Raw genomic sequence first — 22,051 nt, forward strand, 5'->3', positions numbered from 1 at the left:
CGAAATCGAAACCAAATATCCAAGCCCTAACTTTCCTGTGAAACAACGACAAATTACGTTCCAGTCTAATTAAAAGTGGAAGAATAATTTCTTCTATTTGATTTGTTAATTTTTACCCCAAGTTTATTCCGATTTTTTATTACCTTAACCAATGAATTGGAAATCCATGGTCTCAATTTCTTATTTGAATTACAAATTCTACGATAATAACTGCAATCAATTATATGACCTATTAAAATCAAGTACAAGCTAGAACAAGCCAGGCAAGGATCAAAAGACGTATAAACTTCATCCCAGGACTCATATATAAGTTTATTTTACAGTTTATTGATAACAACGATAGTAAACGTCGTACCAGTGCTAACTATTTTGTAACTTCTTTTCCTGGATAGAAAAAGAGAAGCTTATCATACTGTGATCAGTATACCAAGATCAAGAACTTCAACCACATAATCACACTTAACATTTCTATCAAACCTGTTAAAAAGATGATCTAACCATGCTGGCGAAGAAGGATCTGCAACTTCTAAAATAGCAGATAACAGTCCGGAAGATGAAAACATTTGGAGGTAGTTACCAACAATCCCATTACTAGATAAAATATCAACATTAAAATCTGCAAAATTTTCTACATATTCCATTATCTGAATGAGTTTCTATATATTTCATTATCTAAAAAAACTAGAAAATTTATAATCAAAATTATCTACATTACGAGAATGAAAACCGTAGACACATAAAAATGTAAATTCCAATTTAGCAATGTTAATTACCAATTTAACTATATCTGAACTTTCAAGATTATATTTTGACGTCTTAAATTTATTTTACCTACTATGAATACAAACTGTAACTCTACCAGCAGGCTAGAATTAATTGCAACAAGTAAAAAGTTGGTAGCCAGGAATTTCATACATATTAATTTCATGTTCAAAACCTATATTTCATTTAAAAAAATCTGATGTGGTCAGCACATAACCGACCGAACTGTGTATTGTCTAGTTAATTGAAAATGTTACAGAATATTATGAAAATATCGGTTAAATACTTCTTTCATACCTAGAAAAATCATACTCAGTTAACATACCTAGAAAAATGTAAATTTGGGTCTTAGTGGAGTTTCGCTTTGCGCTACCCGAATTCCCTGAAATGTTCGCCAGTTAGCTTCGGTAACAACCAGAACTCAAATATCACATTTCAAGAAATTCGATCAATGCGTTTCGCAGATATGGTGAAAAATGTAAAATCGGTCCGCAAATCAGTTTTCGAGCCCTGATCTTTCCAAAAAATTTATATATTCATTGTTTTAATACAATTCCAATATTAAATTTCAATGAAATCGGTTGATTATTTCTCTTTTTATACGCAATAATGTATATTTGGCCCGCAGTAAACGTCTAGTTGCTGTCTCCTGATTTCTTCCAGAAAGCAGGTTCGCGTATGAGCGAAGCTTATATATGAAATTTCAAGCAAATCGGTTGAATATTGTCTTCAAAATGGTCAAAAATATAAAACAGGCCCGCTAAAAAGTGCAATTCCCAAGGCCTGATATATCCTAAAAGTTGATCAATCCGTGCCATGGTCAAAATAAACCTACATATAAAATTTCATCAAAATCGGTTCAGCTGAACTTGAGATACACGCGTGCACACACAGACCGACAGACCGACAGGTTTTTAAAAATAGTTTACTTACACTTCCCTACTATGTAGAAGTGCATTCCCATCGAAAATTCGATCTGCAAAATTTGTTGCCATCACATAACCTACCTACTGTATATATAATATACATAATATACATATGTAGGTCGGTAAAAATTAGGTCAGGCATGGCCTGCAATGAGTTGATATAGGCTAATATATGCACAAAGTTTTTAATAAGGCTTCTAATATTCTGATTGATAACAAACTACTTTGTTATAGTTAATTTTATTGTTTTTATTTTTTTTATTATATTTATTGCCTTTCAGTGATTTAACGAAGCAATGATTAATATCACCATCATTAATATTTGTGTGCAATTTAGAAAATAAAACAATTTTCTCCTTAGCATTTTTATTATCAACACTGGGTATTCAACAATATCGATAAATTTCCTTTTTTTTATTGCTCAATTACCTCTCTACTCTCCAAAAACTATACTTTCTTGCTAAAAAGTTTTTCTCCTTCAAGAACTAAGCAATTTTTAGATTGGTTTTCTTTAAATAAATTCCTCATCTCAATTATAATTTTATAAAGAGCAGAAAGAGACACACTCACACCTATATAAGAACTCTCATCAGAAGTAGCATTATCTCAATTTTTGATTAGAAGTTAAATTTCTTTTCTTGTTCTTTATAAAAAGAACAACAATTTAATTTTTTTGCACGGTGTAGTATCGATGCGTATTTATTTATTATATTTAAAATACTAATCAACTAAACTTAAAAGCAAACGATATTTATAATAATATAAAATGCCGATTAGGCAAATTTCTATGAGAAAATTTTACAATTGTTTTGCTAACTTAATTCTACGCAAAGTGCAATACGATATTTTTGTTTTCAATAATTTTGATAGGAATAATTGTGAAATATGAGTGACTATGAATTTTCGTGGGAACGTATTAAAATAATTTGTCGCATGTGCTTATGTTGTGTGTGTCTAGTCGTTAACATCTTAGATGCGATTATTATGAATGCGACTATAGCTGTGATGCAACTGAATGTAATGGAATTACTTACAATGGAATTGAATTGTAATGTTTTGATTTGAGAGGTATTATTTATAAAGACTTTGTTCATATCTTTTATTGATATTATATTTTCAAATTCTTTTTCAAATGATGTAGTAAAGTATATTTGTGATAAAATGTGGGATTTCGAAATTTCTTTTTAAATAAATGTTTTGTTTGCAATATTTAAAGTTATATTATGAAACTTTAAACAAATCTATAACATTATTAATTTTACATATTTCTAGGAAATTAGATGTTTTACATTCGTTTTTTTGTCCAACTATTGCTTCATTAAATTTGAAAATATTTTTCTATGGTAAGTCTAGGATTACATTGTTAATCTTTACTGATTTCAAAAGTATCTTTTCATATGTGACATTATGAGTGATTGGATAATTAATGACATATAAAATAAAAGTGGAATTGGACATGATTTTTACCTCAACAAAATTCATGGCCTCCTCAACTGATATGAAAGGAAATTGTTTATTCAACAAGATGCTGGTTGCAGCATCGACTTCTTCGGTAGATAGTATCATTGAATTTTTAACGCCAACCTTAGCCCAATGTATGGCGTAGTTGATATTTCTTAATTCCTCTTTAATGAGTTTGTATTGAAAACTCACCAGAAGTTCGACGCCCACTTTGCTAGAATTTTTTTGGAAGTGTCTTTTTCTCGTTATTTATCTTTGTTATGTTATTTATCCTTTCATTATATATAGAATTTATTATAACTTGTCTGTTATTATTTTCTAAGACGTTTGTCATCTGTTGTCTGGTTGTCATGAAGTCCTCGTGGTTAGGACTACCGGCAATCCATTTCCCACGCGGTTCCCAAGAAATTTATTGACCTTTTGGGTCGAACCGGTTTTAAGTTTTGAATTAAGTTACGAATTTCTTGCAATTCGTGAAATAAGTGTGGTGAAATTGAGAGGTTTTTGTCGGATTCTATCACTGGAACAATCTGGGTTATGCAGTCCTCGTATTAGTTTATGTCTATTGAGTACATTAGTTTGAAATTGCCATTTTGTATTTTCGCGAAGCCAGTCCGCATGGGAATGAAGTATAAGTTTGTAAAGTCTAATATTTGGATCCCCCTTTCGTTACCCAGAAGAGGCACCCACCTAGAACGAAAATTTAATTCCTTATGTTACTCTTGTATATAGTCTTCCCTGTTTCAGTAATTACAGTGGTATGTTTGTCTTCTAATACTATTTCCCGAGAGAATCTTGGTGTTAATTTTTATCCTATACGTTTATTAATTCTTACAAATATAACCTGTCCTGGTGCGTAAGTTTTCATAGGCTGTCGCCGTTTATTATGATATCTTATGTCCCTTGCATGTTTTTCTTTCAGTTTTTCTATATTGGTGAACCTCGTTCTTTCGAACTCGGCAGGTGTAGTAGTAGGACTCCTACCATAAAATAACTCAACAGGTTTCTTTCCTATGGTCGAGTGAAACGTATGATTAGACTCGTTAACCGAACGCTCTAGAAATTCTTGGAAATTACAAGCAATGTTTTATGCCTTGAGGCATCTCATTATCTCCGAGAGCGTAGAATGAAAACGCTCGACTTGTCCGTCAATTTCGCTCTCATATGGTGGGACGGTAAATATGTTAATTTTTAGTTCGTCCGCCATGATGGAGATTAAAGAAGCTGAATTAAAGGACTTTTCGTTATCGAGAACGACATTTTCTGGTACACTATAAAAGATTAGTAAGTCTCGTAATAGTCCTCTAATGTCATCAACTGCACGAGATTTAATAAATTTGGCCTGTGTAAGTTTGCTAAATTTGTCAAGTGCTGTCAGGACCAACTGTCCTTCGGTATTGAAAATGTCAATATGTGCGGTTTGACCAGGATACGCCGGTATAGGGGTACGATTAATAAATGGTTTATTGGGATGTCTCTCATATTTGCTGTTTTATTTTACTTTTAATTTTATTGTGCATTCCAGGGAAGTAGAATTTTTCAAGGATTTGTGAAACATTTTCCCTCGAGTTACGATGAGCTCTTTTATGGGTATGCCACGTGATCTCACTCTCTTCGTTTTCGTTTGTTACGTCCTTAACAATTTTCTGTGTAAAACGAATCCTATAGTTTGAGAAGTGTACGGGATATATGGTCTGAATGAGCCCATTCGTGGGTTCGTCCGTTAGTAAACCGTTTATAACATTTGGGTTAAGGTATCTCTTGAAAATGTTTACAATATCAGTCTCTGTGAATTGGTTTTTAGTCATAGTATGTCTATTATATCTGTGAAAAGGATTTTGCAGTTGGTAACTGTCCTCGTCGCCGATTTTCAGTATGAGCTGGTTATGGAAAACATTTATGGGACTCTCTACAGATGGAATCAGATTATGTGAGGAGCTCTCATCACTGTGCATCGTTGATGTAAGCGCATTAACTGTGGGATACCTCAATAGCGCATCTGCGACAACATTGGATTTTCCTGGCTTATATTTCAATTCATAATTGTACTCCTCCAGGATCGACTTCCGACGCTTCATTTTTGCGTTAGTGTTTTTGCTTCCGAGAGTGTACGTCAGGGGTTGGTGATCTGTATGTATCTTTACTTTTCGTGAACCATAAAGATAATTCCTAAGTGATCCCAAGGCCCAAATTATTTGCAACATTTCCTTTTCGTTAGTTGCATCCGTTTTGCTGAGAGTTCGCAACAGAAATGTTATTGGTCTATCTTTTTGAGATAGGACAGCTCTTATAGCGTATTTGGAGGCATCTGTCGTCAGCTCAAACTCTCTTGTAAAATCTGGGTGATAATGTACGACCTCTTGGGATATAAGAAAATTTTTGAGCTTATTAAGAGGTCCGATTGCAGCCTCGTCTACATGTATGTTTTTATTTTTTCATACCGTCTTGGACACGCGTCCACCTTCACCCCTTAGAGGGCTGTCAGAGGCTTTGCAAGTTTGGCGTAATGACAAAGCGGCGATAGTATTCTGACAAACCGAGAAAGGATTTCAGGTTCTTCAAGGTTTTTGGAACCGGAAAATTTACTATTGACTCAACTTTTTTAGGATTGGTCCTAATTCCATGTTCAGAAACGATAAAACCCAAGAATTCGACTTCGTGCTTTAAAAATTCGCACTTGTCAAGCTGAATCTTCATGTTTGCCTTTTCTAGTGTCTCAAAAATAGAGTTTAAATTTTGAAAGTGTTCTGATTCAGTTCTACCAAAAACAATGATGTCATCTATATATACGTAGCACTTTTCTCCTATGTGTTGTAATATGTCGTCAAGCGCACGTTGGAAAATTGAAGGCGCGAAGGGAAAGGAAGAAGGAAGGAAGTCGCGTGAAGTCGTATTTTCTGTTATTGATAGAAAACGCTGTCTTCTCCATTACACATTCCCTTAACGGAATCTGATGAAACCCGCTTTTCAAGTCTATGACCGAGAAAATTTTGTTTTGGCCAAGATTTGGAAGAACCTCGTTGATCTCCGGTATAGGATACTCATCTGCATTAGAAATTGCATTTAGTTTCCTAAAATCGATGACCATACGATACTTCTTTTCTCCCGAAGCCTAAGCCTTTTTTGGCACGATCCATACAGGGAAATTCAAAGGAGATCTGGATGGCGTGATTACACCATCCCGAAGCAGGTCTTGCGCTTGTCTCTCGATTTCACCCTTTAGACACATCGGGTACAGATATGACCTTGAATAAACTGGTTTGTCGTGAATTTTTGCCTTGACTTATCCCAATGACTTATCCCTATATGTTTTGACCATATTGTCTAGTGATTCCGTACTCATGTCCATACATGAAATTTGTTTAGAATCAAAGAGAGGTGTTGATAAACGACTTGATAAAACTCCGGGACAGAGTTCGAGCCCTTCACTAATGTGGACATTTGGTACTCGAGTGTTATCAAAACCCTCTTGCCAGCATAATGTAGCGTGAGACACTTCGAAATTCGTGGCCAATTTAGTGACGTATTATATGTTTCTAATACAACATCTGCTTGGCCCACAATTTTATTACGTATCACGCTGAGGATCCCATAGTATTTTGGGGTTCCACGTAGGTGATCGTAAATATTCAAGATTCTATCTACACTTTTTTTCCACGAGCTAAATTCACCTGGTTGCCCAGAGAATTCGCGAAGACTTTTGACCACGTCAGGAATGCGATCCATGTCTGTAGGTTTTTGGTCTTTACTGCGGTCTATTATTTGATCTGCATTATTGCCATCATCCGAGTTTGGATTCAAGCATTTCCGAATTAGATCGGGAACTTGTGTCAGTATAGAAGTCTGAATCAAACTTTGTATTTGAGTCATAAGTTCGTCCATACTCATTTGTTGGCTATTACTGGGAGCCTTAGGAGTAGCTTCCCTCACACTATCTACACTCAAACGAGCAGGTTGAACAATATCTTTTCCTTCCATAACAATTCAAAACAAATTATTGTCACTATATTAAAAACACTTTTGAAAAATATTTATATTTATAATATTTATATTATAAATACTTTTGTTGCTAATATTTAACTTTTTACTTTTTAAGGAAGCAATATTTATTGTTTCACAGGGTCATATTTTTCAAAGATTTATAAAAAATTATATTTATGTTAAATGTAATAGGAAATGTATATGTATAATATTGTTCAGAATTTTTTTAAAAATTTAGTATTTGATTTTTCCTTTTTTTTCTTTTTATTGTATAATTTTAATTTTCCCTTAAATTTTAATTTCAATTAAATTTTTCAAATTTTAAATCTTGCTTTTTAATTTTCAATTTTTTTTTCAAAACTTTGTTTGTCAATTAAAAAAAAAAATTTATCCTTTAAAATTTATTATTCATTAAAATTTATTATTTAAATATGGTTTCTAATTTCTTTTTCTTTTGCTATGTTTAATTTTCTTTGAATTTTTTTATAAAAATATTTTTATTTTAATTTGTTTCATAAAATAAAATAAAAATTTACTTAAAAGTATTATTTTACTTGAAAGTAGTAATTAATAATAGCACCAAGTCAAGTAGTAAAAATTTTGACTTACATAACGATGATGCGGATTAGCATTCTGGGATGACCAATTTCTCTCAGGCAGCTGGAAGGTTGGCTGTTCCTTTCGAACACCGTTTTTTCCTTTTGGCAGGTTTACTCCGGAGCTTAGTTCCCCTTTTAGCAATTTAAGTTTTATTTTATCAGTTTTTGGTAAATATTATGACAGTTTTTAGTTAATTAATTTTATTATAATTTATATAAATTTTGTTTATATGTGTTCACTATTTTAAATTTATAACTTTAATTTTGTTTTCAGGTTTTTTTTGTTTTTAAATTTTTGCACTTTTCACAACTCTGGCCGTCCCTGCTCGGGCGCCAGTTAAATTTCTTTTTATTTTTTTGCACGGTGTAGTACCGATGCTTATTTATTTATTATATTTAAAATACTAATCAACTAAACTTAAAAGCTAACGATATTTATAATAATATAAAATGCCGATTAGGCAAATTTCTATGAGAAAATTTTACAATTGTTTTGCTAACTTAATTCTACGCAAAGTGCAATACGATATTTTTGTTTTCAATAATTTTGATAGGAATAATTGTGAAATATGAGTGACTATGAATTTTCGTGGGAACGTATTAAAATAATTTGTCACATGTGCTTATATTGCCAAAAGTTTTCGTTAACGTTGTTAACTTAGATAAAATTAGTAAAATTTGAATTGCGGGTGTATTACATGGAGAAAATAGCTTATGGGGAAATATCCAACAGATTCGGTGGAAATTTTATATATAAGCCTCATTCGGCCGTCTGCGAAACGTCCTAACTTTTAGAAGAAATCTGGCTTCAGAAACAGGGCGTTTACTATTAGCCAAATATATATATTTGCGTATATAAAGAGAAATAATACACCAATTTCATTAAAATTTAATATTTAAATTCGAGGTGTTTAAACAATGAATCTATAAATTTTTTTGGAAAGGTTAGGGATCGGAAACTGATCCGATTTAAATGTTTTTATTATATATACGGAACGAATTTTCTACTGAAATTTATAGACCCTATAAGCTTCAGAAGGAGAAATGTTAAATGGTTCAAACAGCTACTCAGCTGTGAGCTGAAAATAAAAGAATGTCTGATGAAACAAATTAACGAGGTAAGGAACCAAAGCTGACATATTGATGAAGCATAAATATGCTAAGGACATCAGTTGTAATTAAGGTATAATTATATTGAAATTTAATAGAAAAATAACTTAACATAAAACTCAATATTATTTCATTATTTTGCACACAATCATGCTAAGTGCTTAACTTGCAAAGCAAAGCTAAAAAGTAAAATTTTACACTATTAGCCATTTTATGCTAAGTGCATGACCTATTGTGGAAAAATTCAAATTTAATTAAAAAAAATTACTTAAAATAAAAAACTAATTTAAGTAGTTCAATTAAAGAACAATTTAGGATGAAAATTAAACTGTGTAGCGTTAATCTAATTAACTGGCTTCTTTTCGGAAACTTGCAAACTTTCAAAACGCTGTCCTGCACAATTTTTAATTTATTACTTAGCATATCTGTGCGCTTCACCATCGATATGCAAGTGTTGTAAGTAACAATGATAAATATTAACGATAATATAAGTATTAGTAACAATACTAACAATACTCTAATAGAAATAAGAAATTGTATCTAGGAAATGCAAAAAAATTTATTAATATTGTTAAGAATATAAATATTATAACCGACAGAATAAACGTACTATTTGACTGTATGAGTATTGAAACTAACCACCAGTATGAATATATTTGACAATGACATACGATATGATCTAATTTTAATTAATGTCAAGTCATTAATCTTGTATAACACAAAATTCTCTTTTATGCATTTTCTGGAAAACTATAAGCCTGACATTGTTTGTATGTGTGAGGCCAAACTTAAATTAACTGATTACTTAGTGGTATTTTTACGAAATCGAAAAAACAGTTTTGAGGGAGGTGGTGTTGCCATAGAAATTATTAAACTTTTCTAGTTTAATATTGTAAACAATGACATTTTTAATGACTTTCAGTGCATTGAACCTGTCATTATAGCCCTAAAATTAAAACAGGGAAAAAAACTATTTATAGTTTCTATCTATGCAGTAAATAGAAACTCATATACGTTGTTAACAAAATTAGAAATGATATTTGAAGTACTTACTACGTTTTATTAGACTTACATGGACTACATTTATTTATTTATAATATATTTTTATTTGAACTATTATTACATTTTAATAGATGATTTTAGCGCTGAAACTACCACGTGGCTGAATTGTACAAATAACGTTAGGAGAGCACAATTAAATAAATGGTTACAAACAAACAAAATAAAATACTGGTTCAATATATTGCTAACCGACGCGTCAACTTTACCTCGTGCGAGTTCTTACATTGGCCTGCCGATAGTAGATCTCAGACTCAAAATAACATTTTCACAGACTTATAATAATATTATCACACTACCTTATGACAGTGATCACAATGCTATACTCGTACCATTCACAATTAGTAACAACGACCCCCAAATCCAGCATGAAGTACTGACTGATAACAACGATTTCAACTTTATAGAAACTGGAAGGCATTTTAAACGAAACTTGACCGTAACTATATTAACCAGTAAACATCTGACTGTAATAAAATTGTATATAATAATAACATTTCGACCGAAAACGTGGATTGTCAAAACAAACAACTGAACGAAAAAATATTAGAAAGTATGCATGAAAGTATGTATGTATGTCTTAAAAAATGTGGTTCATGAAAGACATTTATAAAATCAGCACACAAAGATACAATTGGAAATCCATTAAGTTAATAAAGATATAACTTTCCTAATTATAACTTACAACTTTTTAAAAGATTGATAATTAACATCAAAACTTTGATTAAGCAACAAATCTTCTTTGAAATTGACAAATACTGGCAACGACATCTGCAAAGAATTTAACCTAACAATTACATATGTGCTTTCAAAACTAACAAGCTACTAAAAAAAATAAATTTAACAAAATTGAAAGCATACACATGCACAATTACTTACACCAAAGACTTATATATTTAAAAGACATCAAATTCAGAGGAAAATTTTTCGCTAGAAAAGAAGAAAAGAAGCAGTGTGTTATGTGTTTCCCCTTTTTTTAGCGACATCTACTGAGATTCAGAGAAACATGCATAACAATTAACCAATTGCTGTTATACTATTCATTCTTAAAGAGGGAATGCAAAGGAAACTGAAATAAAAGATAAACAGAAGAAATAAAAAAATAACAAAATTATCAAAACATTTTTTTTTTTCTTTCTAATAATCTGCCTTTTATGTGACGTATTTTATGTTATGATATTTGTCTATACAAGGTGTTTGGCATAAGGTGGAAAATAATTTCAGGGACGATTCTTTGATAAATTTCCATCAAAAAATTGTATGGGTGGTAGGGGGTGCAGATATACTATTTTTCATTCTTGCTACAGTCTGTTGAAAAAAAGGTACCGGACATATGAATTTACCTTTAATATCGGAATCAAATAATATAGAGTTATTATCGGGAGTTTGTCTTATAGGCGATTGAATGTTCTTTATTTAAGGACTTACAATTAATTTTATTTGAGCCATAGTTTTCGAGATAAAGCTCGTCAAAGTCAGAATTTTTTCAGCGTGTTAAATGTATTTAAAAACATGCAAAAATGCATATTTCATACATTTTATAGAAATTGCGGGGGGAAAAACCGGATCTATCAACCTCCTCGTGGTTCTCCCTGGAAACTGGTAACACAGGCCAATAGATAGACCGTGCAGGGAGTAGGGATGGAAACTGGATAGTGGGCCTGATAGCATAGCTATCTAGACTCCCTCGTGTAGATTTTCTTCCCGAAGCAACTACGAAATCCAGAAGCGTCTGACCCAGAATGGGCGGCTCCCTGGTCTGCGTCTGACCCTAAAGGGGCGGCAGTTTCATAAGAAGGAAAACTTATACCCTTCAGAAGGCAAGGGGAAACCACTGAAGTACCGTTCCCTAGAAAAAACCACATGGAAAACAACATAAACCTATGGCCCTCAGTCTCCGGCAACACGAGGGTGCTAAGAATGCCCGGAGGTAAAAACAAAAATAAGCAGAAACTAAATATAGGAACTTGGAATGTAACTAGCCTGTATGAAACATCAAAATTAACAAACACTATCAAGGAAATGAAGAGACTTAAGATCGAAATCCTAGGAGTGAGTGAAACTTGGATGCCAAGTTCTGGTGAATGTGCTACAGAAGGAGCCAAACTTTATTACTCTGGCAATGAAACGAAAAATCACAGAAATAGTGTAGGGGTAATAGTAGCGAAGGATATTATTGAATGTGTTACTGCATTCGTACCGCACTCGGATAGGGTAATGCTTTTAAAAATTAATCCCAAGCCTGTAGCGCTAAACATAATTCAGGTTTATGCACCAACGGCAGAAAAAGATGATAATGAAGTCGAACAATTCTACTGCGATATCAAAGAGATGCTGAAACTAACAAAACCGCATGACATAAACCTGATTATGGGAGATTTCAACGCTAAAGTTGGATCTGAAAAACTCACGACATAGTTGGAAGCTTTGGTCTAGGCGACAGAAATGAAAGAGGTGATCGTTTAATTGAATTCTGTTTAATTGAAGTTCTTGAAGTTTAATTGAAGAGGAAAATTTTAAGGTGACCAATACTTGGTTTTGCTTACCACCTCGAAGGTTATACACTTGGATATCGCCGCAAGACAATAATGAAAGAGTAGTGAGAAATCAGATTGACTATATCTTGATTAATAAGAGATTCGCCACATCTGTTATGAAGGCTTCGACCTACCCAGGTGCAGACGTCCCATCAAATCACAATCTGCTTTTAGCAAAAATTAAAATCAAACTGGCTAAAATTAGAAGGTCACATCGATCACCACGGGTAGATATTGAAAGACTTAACAACGAAGCGGTTAAATCGACACTATCTACTGAAATCAATAGACAACTAAGGTGTATCGACAGAGAAAATGTGAACGCTGGTGCCCTGTGGAATGAAACAAAAGAAGTGCTGAAGGATGTGTCGAAAAGAGTGCTGGGAACTAAAAAATCTTTGGCCAAGCAGAAATGGATGACTGCCGAAATACTTTTATTAATGGATGAAAGAAGAAAACATCGTAATAAAAACCATTCAGAATACAAGCGGCTGCATCGAGAAATTGTATCAAAATGTAGAATAGCCAAACAAAATTGGATAGATCATGAGTGCAATGAAATCGAAAGACTGCAGCAATGCCACGGTGATTTCAATATGCATAGAAAAATTAAAGAAACATCTGGAATATTTCGCAAAAAAATTCACACAGTTTTAGTCAATCAACATAACCAAATAATCATCGAACCAGAAGAAAGGAAAAGGTGTTGGGAAAACTATATTCAAAATTTATTCTCAGACCCAAGTAGGACACCAGCTGTAAACGTAAATTTGGAAAATAGCCAGCTGACGGGACCATCTATTACTAAAGAAGAGATCCGCAGAGCTATTGGCCTATCAAAGAACAAAAAAGCGCCAGGGCCCGACGAGTTACCAGCTGAAATAATAAAGCTAAATGATGATGAAAATTTGGAACTACTTGAAAAATGCTTTAATTATATCTACATTACTGGAAATCTCTCAGAAGACTGGCTGAAATCGACTTTCATCGCAATTCCAAAAACCACCAATGCAAAAACTTGCGATAATCACAGACTTATTAGTTTGATGAGTCATAGTCTAAAAATATTTCTTAAAATAATTCATAGTCGAATATATAAGAAGTGCGAGCATCACATGGGAAGAACGCAATTTGGTTTTAGAGACGGAACAGGCACCCTAGAAGCTCTATTTAGTATTAACGTACTAATACAGAATTGCTTTGATGTTAAAAAAGACGTATTCTTGTGCTTCATTGATTATGAAAAGGCTTTTGATAAGGTTCAGCATGACAAACTAATGGAAGTCTTAGAGAAAACGGGTATAGATGAAAAGGATATTAGGTGCATTCAAAATTTATACTGGCATCAATCTGCTCAAATCCGAAACAACGATGGTATCACCAGCGAAATACAGATACAAAGAGGAGTCCGCCAAGGATGTATTTTGTCACCACTGCTGTTCAATATATATGCAGAAGCTATATTTTTAGAGGCGGTATATAATTTAGACAAAGGTATAAAAGTTAATGGCACATACATCAACAATATTCGTTACGCAGATGACACCACTTCATTAGCTGATAGCCTTGCAGATCTGCAACATATAGTCAATAAAATACACCAGCATAGTAAAATGTACGATCTAAAAATTAATATCGCCAAGACTAAATTTATGATCGTAAGCCGAAACAGAACGAGTTACAACAATGCTGCAATTCTAGTAGATAATATGGCAATTGAACGGGTTTCCAGTTTTAAATATCTTGGATGCTGGCTAGAGGAAGACTGGAACTGTAGTAAAGAGATAAAATGCCGCATTGAAATGGGCCGAAATAAAATTCAAAAACATTTTGTGCAACAGAAGCAAAAGTTTGTATCTTCGTCTCAGGTTTATAAAGTGCTATGTTTGGTCTGTTTTGTTATATGGTGCTGAATCTTGGACACTTAAAGTAAGGCATATGAACAAAATTGAAGCTTTTGAAATGTGGATATATAGAAGATTGTTGCGAATATCGTGGACAGACCATGTATCAAATGAGGAAGTTTTGAGACGGGTGCATACAGAAAGACAACTTCTTCAAAACATCAAATACAGAAAGACGTCTTATTTCGGCCATGTAATGCGAGGGTCAAAGTATGAACTCCTTCAGCTCATCATGCAAGGTAAAATTGAAGGCAGACGAGGTGTCGGTAGAAAACAAATGTCCTGGCTTCGAAATATCAAAAACTGGACTGGAATAAGAACGGCTCAAGAATTGTTTCACACCGCTACAGATAGGAACGAATTCTCCAATATATTATCAAGGATTACTTGATAATTGACATATGATCGCTTACATCCTGCGCAGAATAATGGCAGTTTAGAGAGAGAGATAGAAATTGCAAAATATGCATACTAACTTGAAAAAATTTTTGTGAATGTTTTTTTGTGGAAAATTATTTGCCATCTTATGTGAAACACCCTGTATATCGAAATTATTTATATCGGGACTATGTAATTATTCCTAATAGATTTTGTATTTTATTTCTACATTTTTATTCTGTTATATATATATATGCATGGTTACTTCTCAAGTGTCAAGAAGTACGGGTGCTTCTAGAAGGGCTAGAGACATGGAACAAAAGGATAGATAGGACTTTGCCTCTAATGTCCCAGAATAATCTAACTTTGGAACTTTTTAGCCCCGAAATAGCAATATTTTAAGATTTTCTGAAAAAATTTTTGTATAACAAAAGCTCCCTTTTATTTTATACTTTATATGACTAGAAACACAAACCAAAAAATAAATAATACTTTATATTATTAGAAACACAAACAGAGAACGAGAAATAATTAAAATTCGAAAATATAATGATCCCACATATTTTCAGTTCGAAAAATTGAAGTTAGCTGAAATAAATATCAGGTTTTATCAAAGACATCAGGTGTTTTGTGGCATCTGAATATTATTGTTTTATTTGTTATTGTTTTGAATATTATGTTTCGTCAACAAACTTTAAAATATACATACACAATTTATGTATGTACGTATCTATTTAAAATTTCATTTTTATTGGTCGAGCGAAAAACTCTAAAATACTAAATTCTAATACATTCATACGTACATACATATAATTGAATAAAAGTATTATTTTGTTTATGCCTAAACTTTTTCTTTATTTGAAAAATTTAATTTTATATGTTCACCCACAGTTTTGAATAGTACGTTTCGTTAGGAACTTTAAAAAAATAGGTATACTCATAATTATGTATGTTTGTGCTTAAAATTTTATTTCTAATTGTTCGAACAAAAAATTTTAAAGTATACAATTCTAATACTTTAATATGTATATACATATATTTGAATAAAAATATTATGTTGCTTATGTCTAAACCTTCTTTGTTTGAAAAATTTATTTCTGTATGTTTACTACAGTTTTGAATATTATTCGATTCATATAGGAAGCTTAAAAACAAATCGTTTGGAAGCTTTAAAAAAATATACATACATGCTTATGTACTTAAAATTTTTGCGAATTTTTTCAAACTATTAAAACAACATTTTATGGAAATTTTTCTTAAATTTTTATTTTATTCGTATTTTGTATAACACAAAATAAAAATTAACGTAATTTTTATTTTATTCGTAATTTACATTACATATATATAGCTACTTCTCAGGTGTCAAAAACTACGGATACTTCTAGAAGGGCTACAGACATTTTTTTCTTGTTTCTACTAGGTGAAAAAATCTCACGAACGAAGAAGGACGACGCAACTTGCTTTTTCCTCTGACAGTGGGGTAGCCTGACTCCTACCATAAAAAATCATCCAAACTCTGATCGTATAAAAGTGGTCCTGCAGACCAACTATTACCTCTATTAACTTGGTCTTTCCGTACAGGAATCAGATACCTTCCATAAGGAAATGGGTATTTTGTGTTAAATCGAAAGGTCTTGTTCGTTTAAGTCTTTCTGTCATAACGCCATGATCTTATCGAGCTGCTTCTATGTTTACATGCTGTTCTAGGTGAGTCCTATGCTTTGTATCTTAACTCCTATTTCATCTACAAACAAAGGAATATCTAAGTCCCTGATTTCACCGTTAAGCATATACCATGGCGCATTTACCATGACATCCAGACTTCTTGGCACAACCCCACAGTTGAATGTCATATAGCCATATTGGTTTAATGATTTGGCCATAAACCAATACTTTATTATCAATTTCCAAATTGCACTTACCTAGGAGCCAATAATTTTCTCTATATTTATTTTATAGTTCTATGTGTTTCTTCTTTATGAGCTCTTTCCATCTTAGCGTAACATGTAAAGTTATTCCTAGGTATTTTACTGAGTTATGGATCGCTATGTTCATTTCATTTAAGTTAATTTGTGGTGGACTGTTTTTCAATTGGTGAAGTTTATGTGAACCGATTTTGCTTCATTCAACTTCAATTTCCAATCTTTAGTCCTCCTGGTCTAGAAATATAGAAGAGCGGATTTCCTCATTTTGTAAGCTTTTTTCTATGGACCTGGTCTATTGTAGAATTGGCTTCAATCTTCTTAATTGCAGTTTTTCAAAGAGCTGAGATATCATTCGTAACAGTGAAATCGGCCTCTAAGGCTTTGTTTCCCTCAAGGATTTCCCGGGGGCACCATGATTACTTCTGCGACTTTCTAAGCACATGGAACATTCTCAAAATCTATAGCTGCATTAATGATTTTTATCGAATGTTCCAATGCCTCGTCTTGTAGCTCTCCCATTACTTCTGTAGTAATAAAATCAAAACCTGGCGATTTTTTCAACTTCAGGGATCTTATCTCTTCTGCAATTTCCATTTGAGTAAGCGGGGCTATACTGCATGCTTCATTTGCGATAGATTTTACTAAACTCATATCTGAAGTTATTCCGTTTGGTGTGAATATGCTTTCTAAGAGATCGGCTTTCTCTATATTGCTCCTCGCCCAACTACTATTTGCTTTTATCAGCAGCTGAGCGTACTTAATCGGTCTCTCTTTACTCTTTGCCGCCTTCCATAAAGAATAATTCGTAAACTTCGCAGCTGACAAGTTCTTTGTATAAATTTTATATGTTGCCGATTTAAATTCTTGGATTTTTTAAGCACCTGGGAGAGTCTGTTTAAAACAGTTTTATCATAAGAGTGACGCGAACGTTGCCATCTACGTCTGACTCTTCTCTTTTCGCCTATTAAATCAGTTATTTCTTTAGGATATCTATTTGCTGTCGGTTTGTACTTTGGCAATCTTATTGTTCCATGAAACTTTCTGTATGGTTTCAATAAATTCTTCTAATTCAAGATATTATCATTGTTCTCTTGATTGTATATTAATATTTACGTAAATATTGTTTATTATTTCGTAGTTAAAGTTCGCCCAATCTGTATCATATTATTTGTCGTAGTGAGTTTATATAATTTTCTAGTTATTTTTTCACTTAGTTTTAATTTATGAGAGCCGAGTGATCTGAATTAAAATCATAACTATCTTCAAAGCTTAGAAGGTTTTCTGATATTTTAATATTAGTAATTAAGGTCAATAATATCAGGAATCTTGTTAGTGTCAAGAGGGCAATAAGTAACCCCATACTGTAGGTTTGGCATTATAGTCACCTTCTATTTGGTATCTATGGCCATTGTTGTGCTGGAAATCTATTTTTATTAATGTTGCGATTTGATGGACAGTATACAGCAACCAACACTAAAGTCCTGTTAAGTAGATTTAATTTATATCAAAATAAACTGAATTTCTGCTGTTTCTATCTTGAATTCTTCATTATGATCTATACTTTCTTTTATTAGTATTGCACTACCTCTCGACTCATTGCTGGGATGTACCGCTTTATAACAATCGTAAACTTTTATTTTAAGACCCGTATTATATGTCAAATGAGCCTCCGACGGCAAGCAAATTTCTATATTTCTCGTTTTGAGAAAAATCTCTAATTCCCCGTCTTCGACCCCACGATAACTCCAAAACTAATTGAGCTAAGTTCACCAAATTTTCACAAATGATTTGTTGTAGTAAATACCAGAACCTGTGGTATTGAAATTTCTTACAAGTAAATATATTAGAAGTGCCAATGTATTTGATAAAGGTTGTTGAAATATCTTAGCTCCTTTTGCTAGCTGCCATACAACTTCAAAAGTTTTTTGGCTATATCTGAGAAACTATAAAAGCTGTGATAGTGAAATTTCGCGCGAGGAAATATATTAGTAGGACCAACGTGTTGAATAAAATTCTTCAAAATTGCTTGGCTTTTTCTGGTAGCCGCCATACAACTTTAAAAGTTTTTTTGGATATATCTCAGAAACTATAAAACCTGTGATATTAAAATTTCACACAAGTGAATATATTAGTGTGGCCAGTGCTTTTAATAAAATTCGATGAAATTGCTTGGCTCTTTCCGGTAGTTGCTATACAACTTCAGTAGCAGCTTGGCTATATCTAAAAAAATATTGAAAACACAGTACTGAAATTTAGCATAAATTAATATAGCAATATGACAACCTAAAGTCATAGTCTACGCCATAGTCAGAGGCTATCACAGAGATGACACGGTCAACTCTATTTTTTCTTGTTTTTATTTATTTTTGGAGGTATAAATATTGTATATAAATTAATTTTTGGAGGTGTGAGTTAAAACAAAAGGTGAACAGTTCCATAAGAGAATTGTAAAGAGTTAATAAAATCTACATTGTTTAATAATAAGTATGTATGGACGTAAGAATCTAGTTATTTATTCTTTTCGCGATCTGCTGCAAAATGTTTTAGTAAGCAAAATATAAGTGTACAATAAATTTCTTGACAATATATTTTTAGTACAAAATTTTATAAAAAATGTCATTCTTTTCATTAAATTTTTTGCAAATAGGGTATTTACAAAAAAATATTTAGAACGGAAACTCGCTGATATTGATTTGTGAGGGTAAAGCTTTTTTAATTTCATTTTAAATAAGAATCGCATTTTTCAGGTTTCGAACCTGAGACTTTTTGCATAGAAAAAGTATGCTATACGCATTACCCTATGGCCTATATAGTATTTGTATTAACTAATTATACATTCACTCGTTTTATTCGCATGTATTAAAAAATCCAGACACATACGTGCACGGATTTTAGCAGCAAATTATTTAATACGTATACAGTAATTGATCCCTTAAAATGCTTATTGCCACAGGCAATTTACGATTTTATACGACGTAGCTCAAAGCGTGGTTCTAAAATAAATAATCAAAGGAACTAATTATTTGTTTCATTGTGTACTTTTGTGTAGTTATTTTTAAGAACTTTTCTAATTTTAAGTTTTACCTTATTATGTAATAGCAAAAAAAAAAATAATATCTATATGTATGTATATTACGGGCGTGTTTTTGAAGAAAATAAAGTGGGTCGAACCAATGGTTTGTATTTTAGCACTTTTCCCTTCAACATGTGAAAATACTGCTTTTAAATACAGTCTATGCATACCTATGACACTATTAAAATTATTTTCATTCATAAACGAAACTATTTCTAGGATTGCATGTATTTAGAATGAACGATTTATGCAGTCTTTGAAATTAAGCAAAAATTAATATAAAGAGGGGTTAACATTTTGCGTTTTAGAGGGGTAGCTTTTTGCGTTTTAGAAATTTGGAAAAGCTTGTGGTTCCGGAAATAGAAGGCGTTAAAAATTCAAATTTTACAAATTTAGAGAGCCGATAATTTGAGAGAGGTGGAGATGGAAAAAATTTTCTTTAACGAAATGAACTATTTATTAATGTAAAGTGTAAAAGCTGGTAAAATTTCAGGCTCCCACAACCTACGGTCTAGAAGAAAACCGAGATAAAAATTTGGAAAAAACGGATTAGAGATAACGGTAAATTTGAATGGCCATTTTATTTTTTTAGAGTTTTAGTATAGTATACCGCACTAGGAGAAGCAAACCACTGCCTTTCTGCGATTGCATTATTTAAAAATTCTTATGGTTTCATTGCAATAAATATAGGTATAAATCATTGCCATGATTTAGTAATTATGTGTTGAAAATTTATTTCTATATATCAAACCACAATTACGAATATTATTCAATTCATAAAAAATGCTTAAAAAAAATTAGTTAAGAAGCTTTAAAAAAATATACATACATGCTTATGTATTTAAAATTTTGCGAATTTTTCCAAACTATTATAACAATATTTTTTTGAAAATTTTCTTTAAACTTTTATAATAATATTTATCTGTTATATATTAGAAAAAAATAAAACAAAAAATTTAAACAAAATAAAAAAAATTTTTTAAAATAATCCAAAAAAAAAAATACGACAACACCCAGGCAAGCATTGATCCAATAACCGTCTGGCTATCAGACTACCACGCTACCTGCAAGGCTACACGCTAGGCTAGGTCCTAGAAAAATCTGACATTGAAATTTTTAACCCCGAGATAGCTCTATTTTAAAATTGTCTGAAAAAATCGTCAGCAAGCTTTAAAAAAATATATACATGCAGACAGGGATGGATGGTTCATATATGCAAAGTATGCATTTGCAGTGGGCGATAGAAAAGCAGGGGCGCCATTAAAAACTTTAAAAAACCATAAATTTAAAAAAAAAAAAAATTAATACAAATTTAATTCAATTTACAGCGAAATTAACTTGATAAAATGTACCTACATACAAACATAATATTTTATTCCTAATAATATAAAAAATGTGCATGAAACAAAACGGTCAGTTACGCAAAACACTAAGTATTGATCTTCATATGTTTTCCTTTCGCACCATACAATGAAATGTTCGTAGAATGAAAATTATTGATACATTTTCTTAATCTACACTACTCTTTTATTTTTATTTATTGTACAAATTCACAAAATATTTTTTTCAATGACATGAATCATCAGAATTACAATTATTAATTTCTCCTTTTACATACATACTAGAATAAATTCGTATATTATGCCCAAGAGAAAATATTATTTCATACAGCTGTACACATTCAATCCTACATATACATAAGTGAAATCGTCTCATATAATATACATAGAAGCAAGATACGCAAAAAATAAAAATATTCAAAAATATACATGCACACAATTTATATTGTTTAATATGAATAAGATCAACACTCATGCGTACACATATAATTATCTCATAAAGCAAGATTTTTATTTTGCTGAGATTGCTCCCTATCAACACTCGCTCGTACACATATAATTATATCATCATCATCATCATTTAGCGTTACAGCTCGGTGTGAGCTTTAGCCTTCTTCACAATATTTCTCCAGACAACTCGATCTTGTGCACAATGTTGCCAGTTTTGTACACCCATTTTTCTGGTATCATTTTCAATATTATCTTTCCACCTTACTCTCGGTCTGCCTCTAGTCCGGTTATGTAATGGTCTTGCTTTGAATATTTTAATTTGCGCTCGATTTTCATTCATACGTATTAAATGACCTGCCCATCTTAATCGTTGTGCTTTTACAAATCTTACAATATCTTCGTCTTTCATTATATTATTTAATTCTTCATTTGTTCTTCTTTGGTATTCGCCATTATCTAGTCTTTTTGCACCAAATATTTTACGGAGTATTTTCCTTTCAAATATACGTAGGTTATTTTCGTCTCTAACAGTAAGTGTCCAGCACT

The sequence above is a fragment of the Condylostylus longicornis genome, unplaced genomic scaffold (genome assembly GCF_029603195.1).
Source record: "Condylostylus longicornis isolate FDR11 unplaced genomic scaffold, ASM2960319v2 ptg000233l, whole genome shotgun sequence".
NCBI lineage: Eukaryota > Metazoa > Arthropoda > Insecta > Diptera > Dolichopodidae > Condylostylus > Condylostylus longicornis.